The sequence below is a fragment of the Nesoenas mayeri genome, assembly GCF_963082525.1.
Source record: "Nesoenas mayeri genome assembly, chromosome: 21".
NCBI lineage: Eukaryota > Metazoa > Chordata > Aves > Columbiformes > Columbidae > Nesoenas > Nesoenas mayeri.
Genome location: NC_137571.1, coordinates 3,323,501 through 3,336,749, shown reverse-complemented (window position 1 = coordinate 3,336,749; position 13,249 = coordinate 3,323,501). Strand labels below are relative to the sequence as shown.

At 53.1% G+C, this 13,249-nt stretch overlaps 1 protein-coding gene across 2 annotated transcripts in view; it reads left to right on the top strand.

The window, feature by feature from the left end:
- Nucleotides 1–3,091, top strand: part of SRRM1 (serine and arginine repetitive matrix 1) — a 156,610-nt gene extending 153,519 nt beyond the window's left edge. Inside the window, exon 18 of one of the 2 annotated variants that reach the window (XM_080357387.1) lies at nucleotides 3,079–3,091. The gene's annotated coding sequence lies outside the window, so the exon portion shown is untranslated. The remainder of the gene's footprint in view (nucleotides 1–3,078) is intronic. The other variant, XM_080357388.1, reaches the window with a different exon arrangement.
- The last annotated feature ends 10,158 nt before the right edge of the window (nucleotides 3,092–13,249 follow it).

Below are 13,249 nucleotides of genomic sequence, written 5' to 3'. Positions count from 1 at the left end.
GGCGCTGGTGACACCGCTCAACAGCAACAACCCATCGCAAAGTGTCACCAGGCCCTTTGCACAAATGGGGAAACTGAGGCACTGATTGCCCAAGGTCATCCCGCGGGGGAAAGGCAAAAAGCCATGAAAGCACACCAAAAATTGGGGCATCTCCTGGGTGCTCACAGAACTTGCAGAAAAGCCTTTAAGGCCCCATGACGTTCCTCTGAAGCAGCAGGTAAACCAAGAAAAGCCCCATTGTAGCCAGAAAAGGGACAACAAAGTAGGGGACCGAACCTGAGCCCCGTCCCTGCATCCCCAGTGGCTTCAGCCCCACTAGAGGCTGCTTGGAGTCGTCTCTATCGAGCGGCGTTATGGCTTGTTTTGCTTTAACTAAGTAAAATCCATCTGCTCTATTGTGCTATTTCTATTCCTAAATCTTGCATTACATTGAAAGTCTTTCAAATTGTCTGCGCAAGAGGACTCGATGTGGTTTCGAGGGCATTTTCTGTTTAAGTTGCATTAAAGTGAACCAAAGAGTTACAAGTGCATTAGCGGTCCTGCTCCCAAATTGCTGTTATAACCTTTGCCCCTGGCCAATCAATCTTGCTGACACCCATTAAAATGAGCTCATGGTGCCGTTTTTATGGCCGGATTAAGTGGTATATCTGTAGCTCAGGCGGTTCGGTAAGGGCGTCACACTGCTAATGATTTCTTTATTGATCTTTAATGATTTCCTACATTAGTACAAGCAACATTAGCCTCAACAACATGCTCCGGGACAGATTGACTAAATAATTCACTGCAGCAAACTGTGATCACATAACTGCACATTCCTCCTTTGTGTTAAGGAACAGGGGTGGAAAGCGCGTAACTATTTTGTCTGATATCGGACAGAAAGACGTTTCCTCTCCCCAGGTTTCTCCCACTTGTTTCCCCAGCACTGACCCACCATGAGAAGAAACTTTTCCATCAGGGGCTCATGATCTGCCCCGAATCACCCAACAGGAGGAGAAATGCATCAGCATCATCCTCTGCCCAGGGAAACACGGCGCTGGGGGGCGAGGAGGAGCCGGGTTCCCACAGGTCTCAGCATCTGTGGGCACAGAGGGGACATCACTCACATAAGGACCTGTCACTTCTCCAGCCATACCCCTCCCCATGTACATCCCTGCAGGACACCCCACGGTTGGTGATTAATGGGAAACTGGTGTTTAATCTTAAATATTAAGACCCCAAAACCCAGGGCTTGGTTTGTGTCCCAGGCGGGTCCCCGACGGTTTGGGGAATGTCACGCCATGGCTTATACAAGGGGACAAAAGGCTGCTGGACCCCATGGAGGCAGATCTGTCCCAGGTCCTCTGCTTCACCTCCGAGCACGCCTGGAGCAGCAAAGGAGAAATGAAAGACTCGGAGTGTCCTCAGCAACCTGAAATCAAGGTTTAAAATCACTAGGATGAGCCTGACGTCCATTGCTACCTGGATGGATGGATGGATGGAAGGATGGATGGAAGGATGGATGGAAGGATGGATGGAGGTCTCCTTTTGCCACCAGCACACACAGGGTGGATGGGCTGGTTTAAATGAAACCACTCATAGAGCCCAGCTGTAGGGGAACATCTGGGGCCATGGCCAGCGTGGGTGTCCCCGCAGGCAGAGCCCTCTGCCACCTGGGCTGCAGCAAGAGCAGTGCCAGGGCCATGGCAGATTCCATCACTGGGGGACGAGTGAAGCCGCCAAACCCCGGGGAAACCCTTCAAAAGCTGATTTTGCAGAGTCACTTCACTATTTCCTTAGTTCAACCTACCCAGGAGCTCCTTCCATTGACGGCACGCCACAGACCGAGGCCAGGATGGGGATGGCTGCTCCCTGCCAGCCACCGGCCACGAAACCATCCCACCCACCACCGGCCACGAAACCATTTCACCCATCCACGTGGCCATGGATGCACTGAGGGTCTCGGGCGTCACAAGAAACCCGGCTGCGCCCTCCAGCCATCCTGCCGGGAGGGAGCGGGGAAGCGCCGGGCCCGCCGCGGTGCTGTTTAATTGGGGAAAGCACTCAGTGGCGTGGGTCAAATTCTCCACGGGTGCTGGCGCGGAGCCAGATGAGGCTGGGCACGCCACAGTCTTCATTAGCGTAACTCGTTGCAAACCACAGCTCTTGACCTGCAAATAGAAATGATTTCTTCATTAATGGAGATGTCAACAGTGGGGAACCTGTGGTTTCTAATGACACAGCCATTTTCATCAAATGTACAAACTATTAAGAAAAGAGAAAATCGGAGCCTTTTCCCCTCTCCCCTGACTCAATGTGGGGATTTTTTCCTTGAAATGCCAGGTGATGCTTCCGAGGTCCCCAGCAAAGGAGCTTTCTTCTGCAGCAAGGATGGGTTGAGCATCACCGTGACTCACCCAAGTTGGCTAGAAAACCCCTCCCTGGTGTCACCACCAGTGCGACAGCCATGGGAAAGACTTCGGGATGGCACCTGCGGATGTCACACCTTGGTGGTCCCGTAGAACAAAGCTAGAGGGGCACAAGGACAGGGGGTGGTCAATAGGAGCCATTTTGGGGACCTTAGTGGTGACTAACGAGGTGTCTTAATGATGCTCCCATCCCCACTGCCCCAGAGGGGTGCTGGGGGGCACCACCATGTGGCTTTTCTAAGTGTCCCAAACACTCAGAGCTGACACCAGGTCCTGGGGTACCCGGGTTGGTGACAGAGGAGCCACCACAGCCTTTGAGCTCCCCAGCCGGCACCGAGCTGATGGCTCCAATGGGGGTTTTCAGTGCCCAGGAGAAAACATCCCAGAAAAAGAGTTATTTTCAAGCCCTGGTACAGATGGGCCGTCTAAACAAATGAGGCTGCTCAGATGAGCCCAAACGAGGCCAAAAAAAGACGGATCGTGGCTCTAAACAAATAAACAAACTAAGGCAAGAGCTCGTTTGCATCCCTCAGCCCTCAAACAAACCACAGGGGATATTCTGGGCTGAAACGCGGAGACATTGTCTGACACCTGGACCAAACCCTGCTGTTGGGGTGCCCCACACCCCAAACACCAGCCACTTCAAAACCCTCCCCCAAAAAAACTTGCTGAGGGCAGTTTCCACCTGTCCCGCGGGGGTGTTGCGGCTCGGAGGACGCGCTCGTTGCTCTAATTATTCTGATTTGCAGGAGCGAAGCCCCGCTGGCAGCGTTGGGTTCGCACGGTGCCAAGCGGAGCTGCCGCAACCCGCTGCTGCAGAGCGGGATCCTGCAGAGCAGCACCCGAGCGCCCGAACCGCCGCTCAGAAACCAGAGCCGGGTTCTGGCCTTGTGGTCACAGGCAAAGAGTGGAAAAAGGAAGGGAAAAGCCTCAGCCGTGCTCAGGAGAACAGCCTCTGCTTATTGGACTTATTTTTCTAGGAGATTCTTTTTAAGGCCACCCCGGGTGGCTGAGCGTGCAGGGTGGCAACGCTGTGGCCTCAGGAGGGGAAAGGGGGTTTTCTACAGAGCAGAAAGAGAGCAAAAAGCAAGAAAACATACAAACCCACCCCACTGAAACAGCACTTGGGGTGCAATAGGACTGGCGCTCTCGTGGGCCAAGCAGGAACCCTGTCCTAGGGGTTTGCAGCCCTTTAGACCCAGGAAAACCTCCCTGGTGTGCAGGCAGGGACCGTGCCCGGAGGGACAGAGGACGATGCTGGCGGTTGTGGGAGCCCCAACCACGCTTCCCATGTGGCTTCGGAGCCTTCAGCCGCTGCCGGCCGTGGCTGGTGGCTCCGGCGGCGAAGCCACAAATGGCCCTGTCTCCCAGCCCCCAATGCCGATCGACCCGGGGGTGTCACCGTGGTCAGGGACATCGATCGCTGTCACAGCGGAGCAGCAGCCATGGCCACGTGGCGTGGCACGGGGAGCACAGCCCGGGCGCCAGTGCCATGCGGGAGAGGCAGGTGCCACCGTGTGTCCTGCTGGGGGACCGTGGCAGTGGGTGCCACCCCACCTGCTGTCCCTGAGAGTGTGAACAGGCCAGGCTCAGGTCACCCACAAACCAGACCTGAGCCCCCCAGGTGCTCCCGGCCCCATGCAGGAGCATCCTCGGTGCATCCAGCTGGACCCTGTGTTGGGAAAAGCCCCAGCAGCACCCACTGTGTGTCCGCAGTGGCAGGACCGGGGTCCCCGTCCCATGGGGCACCCACAGTCCTCGCATGCACCCAGTGCCACCAGCGGAGCGTGAGGCTTTGTCTCCCTCTAGTGCACATCGCTCCGGAGCAGCTCGGTGACGGGACGTGCCGGTCGGGGCACCCCAGATGTGGCCAGAGCCCCTCAGACAGGGCTGGAGCCCCAAGACCGGGAGTTTGTCCCCCAAAGACCCATCGCACCCCGCACGGGCTGCACCCCCCGGCACCACCACTTCTTTGTAGCAAATCTTGCAGCAGCATCACAGCAGCACCCACGGGACATCCAGCATGTCCAGCTCATCCTGACATATGCGATCGGGTCCAAGCAGAGGGTGACATCTTCTTAGGGCACAGCTGGGACATGGGACCCCGAAAAAACACTCACCTGAAGCAGCACCCAGAGTTTGTCTCCTCCAGTGACACAACCAGGAGAGGTTTATCATGTCCCCACGCACCTTCTGTATTGACTTTCCCAGTTTGTCCTGTTAAACAAATGCTCTGGCAGGGACACAGGGTGACCTACCCTCGCATTGCAATATCTAATCCACTGATATATCTATTATTCATTTATTTGTCTATTATTCATTTATTCACTGGGAATTTAGAGGCAATCAGAAAGGCACTCTTGGTCATTTTGCCATAAAAGCATTTTTGATCCTCCTCTCTGCCAACACGAACTTGTTTCTCTCGCTTAAAATACATTAATGACCCATTACAGGGATGGGATCTGATGCCCTGCTTATATATAGGAATGTCTTTGGAGATTTTGAAATTGATATAAATAAACGGGGGCTTGTTAATGTGCTCATTAAGCAAAGGGTGGGCTGGGATGGGGAACACAATATTTTCCACTCCACGCTCTCTGGGGGCTTTGCAATTATAGATGTTAATGCCTAAAAACAAGGATCCGAATGGTGCTGGGGAGCACTGTGATCCCTTCAAACAACCCCAAATCGCTCACCAGGTGCTGGGAGACACATCAAGAGCATTTGGAGGATGGGGTGACCACCCATGGGACCAGAAAAGGTCCGACCTTGCCGCTGTCCCCACTGCTGTCCCATTCATCTTAGGACTGAGAGGCTGTAGCAGTGCTGTGGCTCAACTTTCAGGTGCGTAATTGCACACAGATAACGTTGCAAGAGACTCTCGCCAGGGAGGCCAAATTTCACCTACAAAAAAAAAAAGGCAAAATTCACAGAGTTTGTACTGGATAAGAATTGGCTTAATTCACCAGCAAAGGAGAGCAGGTAGAACCCGTCATGTTCTGCAAGACGTGCGCAGCATGGGCCACTGCTTCCTGCTGCTCCTTCAGGGATCAGCGTCCCTCCAGGGTCCCCAACGTGCCCTTCTCATGGGAGCCAGAGATGTGGTTGAGAGTACAGCCAAAAGGGACAGTCACCCACGGCACAGCCAACGGGGACAGTCACCCACGCACAGCCTACTCTGGGGGTTGCGCTTTGAGACAGAGCCAGACAAGGTGGTTTGCCCGTGTCCTACTTCTCCTTTAGTGGCTCGGCTCTTCTCCCACTTCCATAAGCAGCATCCTCTCTGCTCACAGGGGGAATTGGCTCAGCAAGCACCTCAACCCACTGTCTGGTTCATCTTCCAGAGAGCAGGTCATGTCCGAGCGTGCCCTGTGTCTGGCAGGAGCCCCCACCCAGGAGCAAAAAGAAAGCAGGAAACAGGTTGGAACCACAGAATCCCAGAGTGTCAGGGGTTGAAGGGCCCGGGAAAGCTCATCCAGTGCAATCCCCCCATGGAGCAGGAACACCCAGATGAGGTTACACAGGAAGGTGTCCAGGCGGGTTGGAATGTCTGCACAGAAGGAGACTCCACAACCCCCTGGGCAGCCTGGGCCAGGCTCTGACACCCTCACAGAGAAGAAGTTTCTTCTCATATTCAAGTGGAACCTCCCGTGTTCCAGTTTGCACCCATTGCCCCTTGTCCTGTCCCTGGTTGTCACCAGCAGAGCCTGGCTCCATCCTCCTGACACTGCCCCTTTCCATATTGATCCCCAGGAATGAGTCCCCCCTCAGTGTCCTCTTGTCCAGCTCCAGAGCCCCAGCTCCCTCAGCCTTTCCTCACACGGGAGATGCTCCACTCCCTGCAGCATCTTGGTGGCTGCGCTGGACTCTCTGCAGCAGTTCCCTGTCCTGCTGGAACTGAGGGGCCACAACTGGACACAAGATTCCAGGTGTGGTCTCCCCAGGGCAGAGCAGAGGGGAACAAGGGCTTAACCTGCAGTCAGGTGGAGATTTTCCATCTCTTCCCAAGGGCTCCAGGTCAGGTCTCCCCATGCGGTTGCACTCTGGTCACACGCTGTGGCAGCACCGCGCTGGCAGTGGAGCCGAGGTGGACGGTGCAGGTTGCATGTCCTCCCCTGTGCCCGTGGGCTTTGGAGATGAAAAGGAGCAATAAAATCCCAACAAGAGAAGAAGCGGCTGGACAAGAGCCAGGACTCGAGTGGCTTCCTCTCATCCCAGCCATTAAACGGCTGTGGAGCTCGCACAAAGGGCAAGTCCTCCATGGCACAAAGGGCCCAGTACGGCTCAGGGATGAGTTTCAGGGTGGGCACTTGATTGTAAAGGCTTCCTGGGGACAATGAGCTGTCCCTGGATGCCACACACATACCCCAGCCCATCCCTGACCTGCAGAGCATTCCCATGGCACAAATCCTGTTGGAGTTTGGTGCCAGCTCCCAGCAGCAAAGCCCAAAACTGCCAACATCTTTTCTTCACTCTGTCCTCCAAATATCCATTTATCACCCTCCTCCAAGGCGGCTGCAAGGCACAAGGCCACTGCAGACCCCCATGATGGGCACGAAGCCTCTGTGCCGCAGCCGGGCAGAAGATGTTAATTATTAAATTAGTGGAACACATTTCAAACAAAACCAACAAAAACAACCCCCCAAAAACCCCTCAACCAAAAATGAAAACAACCCCAAACCCTCACCGAACAACTGGCAGCGGCATTATGGAAAATATAAAGTTATTACTGGCTGCAAACATTCAGGCTCCTGAGCAAGGTCTTTCATAGGTAATTTCTGTTGTAATTAACATCTCTGGGGTTAATGGATCCGAGTTTCAGGGGATAAAGAGCCGCATTGTTAACAGCCTGTGCTCCTGGCTGCATCGGTCCAGGCTGGGGCTGGACTGACCGGGAAATCTCCGCTTTCATCTGCCATTAGCGTCAACCCAGCTGTTATACCCAGGAAATTAAAACTATTCACTGCAGTAAAGTTTTAACGTCCGTGGTTTTATATGACATCCCGTGACTTATGGGCTGGACTGGATCCCCCTGCTCTGATCTCTTGGATTTATGAGCTTGGAAAAGGCACTGAGCACTGGCTCCCGGTACCCAGTCACCGGGCACGGAGGGACAGACGGCCCAGAGGTGCCCAATTCCCACTGCTGGCTCTGGCTCGGCAAACACAGAGCGGGAAGCAGCTTGGTTTGCGGCTCCATGCTGCCTCTGTCCTCAGGAAACCTCCCTGCTGCTGGCTGCGTGATGCTCGGGCCGGGATCATGTTTTACATCCATCAGTGCTCCGGTGCGGGGTGGCCAGCATGGAGCAGAGCATCGCAGGGATGCCCGGGAGAAAGGACGAGGATACCCGGGGAGAAAGGACGAGGATACCTGTGGAGAAAGGACGAGAATACCCGGAGAGGAAGGATGAGGATACCCGGGGAGAAAGGACGAGGATACCCGGGGAGAAAGGACGAGGATACCTGGGGAGAAAGGCCATGTCCTCCAGCACCATCTGGCACCAGAGATGGGGACAACCAACTGCAGGATTGAGGAAAACCCATTGTGCAGCTCATCCTGGTCTCAAACACTCCCATGTGTCTTACAGCCTCTGGTACCCCCCCAGCCATGGGCACCTCCCTGCAAATTTCCATCTTGGTCAGCCCATCAGGTGCATTTGGGAATAGAGAGAGGGGGCAGGACTCTGCACCAGCCTCTACCAACCAGAGCTTTCACCACAGGCAAAGCCAGCAAATTGATACAGCATCCGACACCTTGGGGAGAATGACACTGGGTACCCGCTGTCCCCCCTGAGGACATGGACGGTGGGAACGGGTGGTTGGGAGGGTGGAGGATGCTGCCCCGTGCTGGGAGAGCGGCTGCAGCGGCCACAGCAGCATCCTGGATTCCAGCAGGCAAAGAAACGCTTAACGGATGGATTTTGCATCCATCCTTGTGGCTCCTAGAATATCTTCATAAGCCACAATGTGCCCTTAATCCCACAACAAAATCAAGTCAAAGAGCAATTAATATTCTGATACCTGTGGCTAGCTGAAGTGATATAGAGCTGAAGATTTCTTTTTCCATTTCACTCCAACTGTGGTTTTGTTTTTTTCCAGCCATTCTCTGGTCAGTGGTTTTAGGGGCACCAAGGTTCGCTTTTGTGGGTAACCTCCACTGTTAGCTGTTGATTTAATTAACTCAGGCTCCTCTGCCTTCTTGACCATACCAACCCCAGCAGGGCTGGATTTCAAACCCAAGCCCTGAGTGTTTCTCAGGGCTTAAAAATAAAAGCCCTGAGTAATTAAAAAAAGACAACTCTGAACAACAGGGCTCTGCGATATTGGTTGTCTAGTCCGAAAGCCTATTAGCAACAAGTGTTTCTGCCTTGTTTAGCCTAAACTTGAATGTTAATGAACTTAAACCTGGGTGTTGATGAATGTGTTCAATGGTCAGAAGTCAAGGCACAACCGTGGGGATGCTCGTGGCATCGTCCCAAGGCAGCACTGAACTGCAGCTCCTGCTGCTTTGCAGAACCTCTAATTGCACCCCCCAAAAAAGGGAAAATAGGAGTTTCTGGGTGGGTCAGGCAAAGATACAACCCCAGAGCCCAGGGAAGGGACCCCAGCACAGCCCCACAACCTCGGGGTTACAAGCAACAAGAAAACAACTGTTCCCACAACAGCATTTACCAACAAATTCACCGATCTGGACCTCAGTGAGAAACACAGTCCCCAGGGAGGGTTGGCACCAAAAAACCCCCAGCAAGACCCAGGGACGCTCTCCGTCCCCACTGAACCCCCCTGACCTTCGCCGGTCACCAAAGCCCCGGCTGAGCGGTTGGTGCAGAGGCAGGTGCTGCCTTGTTTTTAGCAACCTCTTTGAAATTTAAATTGATTTGTTATTTATCCAACTGACAACAAAGAGAGAAAAAAAAGTCCTAACTCTGTGCGCTGGGGAGATTGGATTCCTGTATCACTGTCAGCTGCATTAACTTACTTCCTGGACCTAAATTCAATTAGAGCAGCATTCCCTAGCATTAATAAATCAATACCAATGCCATTTCGATATATTTTGAATGTCTTTCATTATATATTTCAGGGCAGGGATTAGCGCTGAATTCGAACTTAATGGGACGTGACAAGGCAAAGCAAGTCGGGGAGGCGAAGCCTTCGAGCCGTTCGTTAGCTGTAATTGCTTTCTGTTGCGAAAGATTGCAGCGGCAAAACAAAGAGCTGCTCAACTTTTCTGCTTGGGGAGCAACCCCAGCCAGGGACCGTCTGTCTCTGCGAGGGGAAGAGGAGCTGAGCACCAGCAGCAAGTCTCTGGTTGGGTTTGTGCCCGAATTGCGATAGGGACACAGCATCACGTCCCTCCTGCAGCAGATTTCGGGATGGATTCACACCTCACATCTCTCCCTGGGGTGCTCGAGAGCATCCCTGGCCATCCACAGCCCAGGTTGGCTTGGAAATGAAAGGTTTATGAGCAAACTGATTGAGTTTTGAGGCAGTGAGACAAAGCAGTGGTGCTGCCTTAGGGAACTCGTCCTCCGGTCCCTCTGAAAAAGGCTTTTGCAAAACAACATGGAAATCCAGCAGCGCCAGATGTTTGGTTTGGTTTGCTCGGCTCAGTTTTCACAGCAACGGGGCAAATAAATTCTACTCATTGCAAAGCAAAGGGGAGTTTGCGGAGGTGATGGAAAAGGAGTTTATGGGCTTTAGGAAAAGCACGAGCAACAGGTAAGCGGAGCCATGCTGCTGGCACAGAGGTGTAGCACAGCATCCTTGACATTGGCAGCCTTAAACCTGAATTAAAAGGCAAAAATCCAGATCCCCAGCTGGGATTAACCTCACTGACTCCCATAGACAACCCAGCCCTGGTTTTGGCTGCTCTGGACAGGGAGAAAGGTAAATCTCCACGTCTCCTCCTCGCTGCTGCTCAAATTGATCAGGACAGTCCTGATTGCAGATTAAGTGACCGACTCTCAGCGACTTGAATCCCGTCCATCAATCATTCACTCTGGTCCCTTGCAAAACATTAGCGAAGTAATTTCTCAGGGCGGCTCTTGCAGACAATAAACCAGGCACCTTGCAAAACGGAGCGCGCGACTGTTAAAGGGCTTAAAAGCATTTGCCGATTATGAGTGGCCTGAAGGGAGCCATTCCTGCTGCATCTGGGGATGAATCAAGATGGAAAATAATAGTATATTGATGGTATTGCAACTTCGCTGTATTAATCTTTTAAGAATTAAAGGTGCTCAGCCCTTCAAAATGGGAATGGCATGGGATACCTGTGGATTTTGGTGCGTTAAATTGGAAACACGTGTAGTCTGAGGTTTGTTCTGACCCGTCCCCATTGAGTTTATTGCGGTCGCGTCGCCGAGAAGCTGATGCAGCCTATAGAGGGGACAGAGACACACAGGAAGGGCCTTGACTCCTTCAACAAAACCCTTTCCTCTCAGCCAAAAACCTTCCTGAACACAAACTTCAAAGTGTCAGAAAAACCCGGTGTTTCCTTTGCCAAGCGAGCAAGCCCACAAGTTGCATTATCCTGTCCATAAAATCAAAATACACTATTAAGAGCAATTAAGAGTCAGGATTGCCCTTTGAAACCAGGTGTTTTCACTTTCACAGGCACCAAAAGCTGCAAGAATAGGGGATTTATATAGATTTTTCCATAGCTGACTTGGAAATAAACCATAAATGGCAGGAGCTCACTAATGTGCAGCCCCGAGAAGGCAGGTACAGTCGCATCCTTTTGCAATTCATTAGGTCTTTCCTTCTCCCGAGGCAGGTGCTGATCTCACCCGCGGGTGGGGGAAGAGGAGGAGGTATAAAACCCCACCATATCGTTGATCAAAACCAGTTATCCCTGACAAAAACAAGTAGCTCTTTTTCCAAGTGGACCCCAAAGCCTCATAAAAAGGCACCAAAAGTGGAATAACCTTATAAAACTCAGCCCCGAGTGCCTTTGGGGGCAGCTCGGCTCAGCCCGCGCCATCCGACAACGCACCCGGAACAGCTTTGCCACCAAGTGACAGCCAAAAAGTGATGCCAAAAAGCCAAACCAAGCTGAACCCCAGGGGGGGACCCATGTTTGGAGGCAGGATCTGGCTGTGGTCCCCAAGGTCCTTTCCACAGGGGGGTTCTGGCTCAGCAAAAAGCCAAACGGAGCCATTTTGGCCACATCCATGGCTTGCCAAATTAAAAAGGGCATTTTCTGCCCACTTCTGAGCGGCTATAAAGCGGGTTTATAACTCCTGGAGGGAGTGGAAAGTCGGCTATCGCGGGCTTTTATTTAACTTGGCTGCAGAGACTAAAAAACCCAAAATAGACGTTTAATTAACACAAGCATCAGTGGATACTTTTCCATGCAGCAGACCCTCCTGGAACGGGCTCCACCCTTCGGTCCAATGGCAAGGACTAAATCAGGACAAAATATGCCCAAAAGCACATCCCAGCATTTGTGCCATCGCACCCCGGGCTCCCCAAAGAGCTGAGTGGGCAGTGGGTGACGTGTCACCCTCGGTCACCCTCACCCGTCCCCAAGGGCCACCCAATGCTGCCCGGGCATCCAGGGTGTTTTCTCGCCTGTCCACACTCTCCCTAAAGCACTTTCCTCCTTTCCATGGGCAGTCGAACCCCATCCCACACCAGGCAACACCAAATCCCAACCAGCAGCTCCGGGCAGCCCCCAAAACACACAAAAGGACTTTATTTTCCTCTCAGCCTTCAGGTTTTTAATATTCAGGCTCAGAAGCTGCACAAAACACGCACAAAACAAGCAGCTCCCGTCGCTCGGCAGCCCTGTCCCTTCGTGCCAGGTGAGACACCAAGAACAAACCACGATCTGGGCTGGTTTCCCCCGACTTCCCCATCTCACCCGACCTCAGCGCTTCAACCCACCCCAGGGAGGAGAAGAAGAAGAAGAATCAAGAATGGCTTTTGCCCAGATGCGTTGCACAACCTTTACAAAAAGCAGAAGCCTCACTTGCTAAGAAACCTGCTCTTCGGGGAGCCCAGACAAGCCCCAAACCTCTCTGCCCGCAGTCTTGAGCAATAATTTATCCCGGTCACGACGGGATCTGCTCTCCCCACATTGCAGTGAGATGAGCACAGCGCAAGGCTCAAGGTTTGCTCCTCATCCAGCTGCTACACGGTCTTATTGATCACAGAATGGACTGGGTTGGAAAAGCCCTCAGTGATCACCAAGTCCAACCCTTGGTCCAACTCCAGTCCCTTTACTAGATCATGGCACTAAGTGCCATGTCCAAGCTCAGTTTAAAACCCTCCAGGGCCGGTGAGTCCAGCACCTCCCTGGGCAGCCATTCCAATGCCTGACCACTCTCTCTGCACAGAATTGCTTTCTAATCTCCAGCCTCAATTTCCCCGGGCAGAGTTGAAGCCCATGGCCCCTTGTCCTATTGCTGATGCCTGGGAGAAGAGCCCAATCCCCACCTGGCTGGAACTGCCCTTCAGGTAGTTCTAGAGAGTGCTGAGCTCAGCTCTGAGCCTCCTCTTCTCCAGACTGAACAAGCCCAGCTCCCTCAGCCTCTCCCCATAGGGCTTGTGTTCCAGTCCCTTCCCCAGTCTTGTTGCTCTTCTCTGGACCCTCCAGCACTTCAATCTCTTTCCTGAGCTGAGCGGCCCAGAACTGAACACAACACTCCAGGTGTGGCCTCCCCAATGCAGAGCACATGGGAAGGATCACTGCCCTTTGCATCCTGCAAACAGGGCACGATGCTGCCGGTTCGCTCCTAACACGGGGAACAACGGCTGAGATGCAGAACAGGGGCTGGAAAGCTGGGTGACCCCACATCTGCTTCAGGGATGTTTGATTTGTCCTATTTTTAATTAACAACAGAT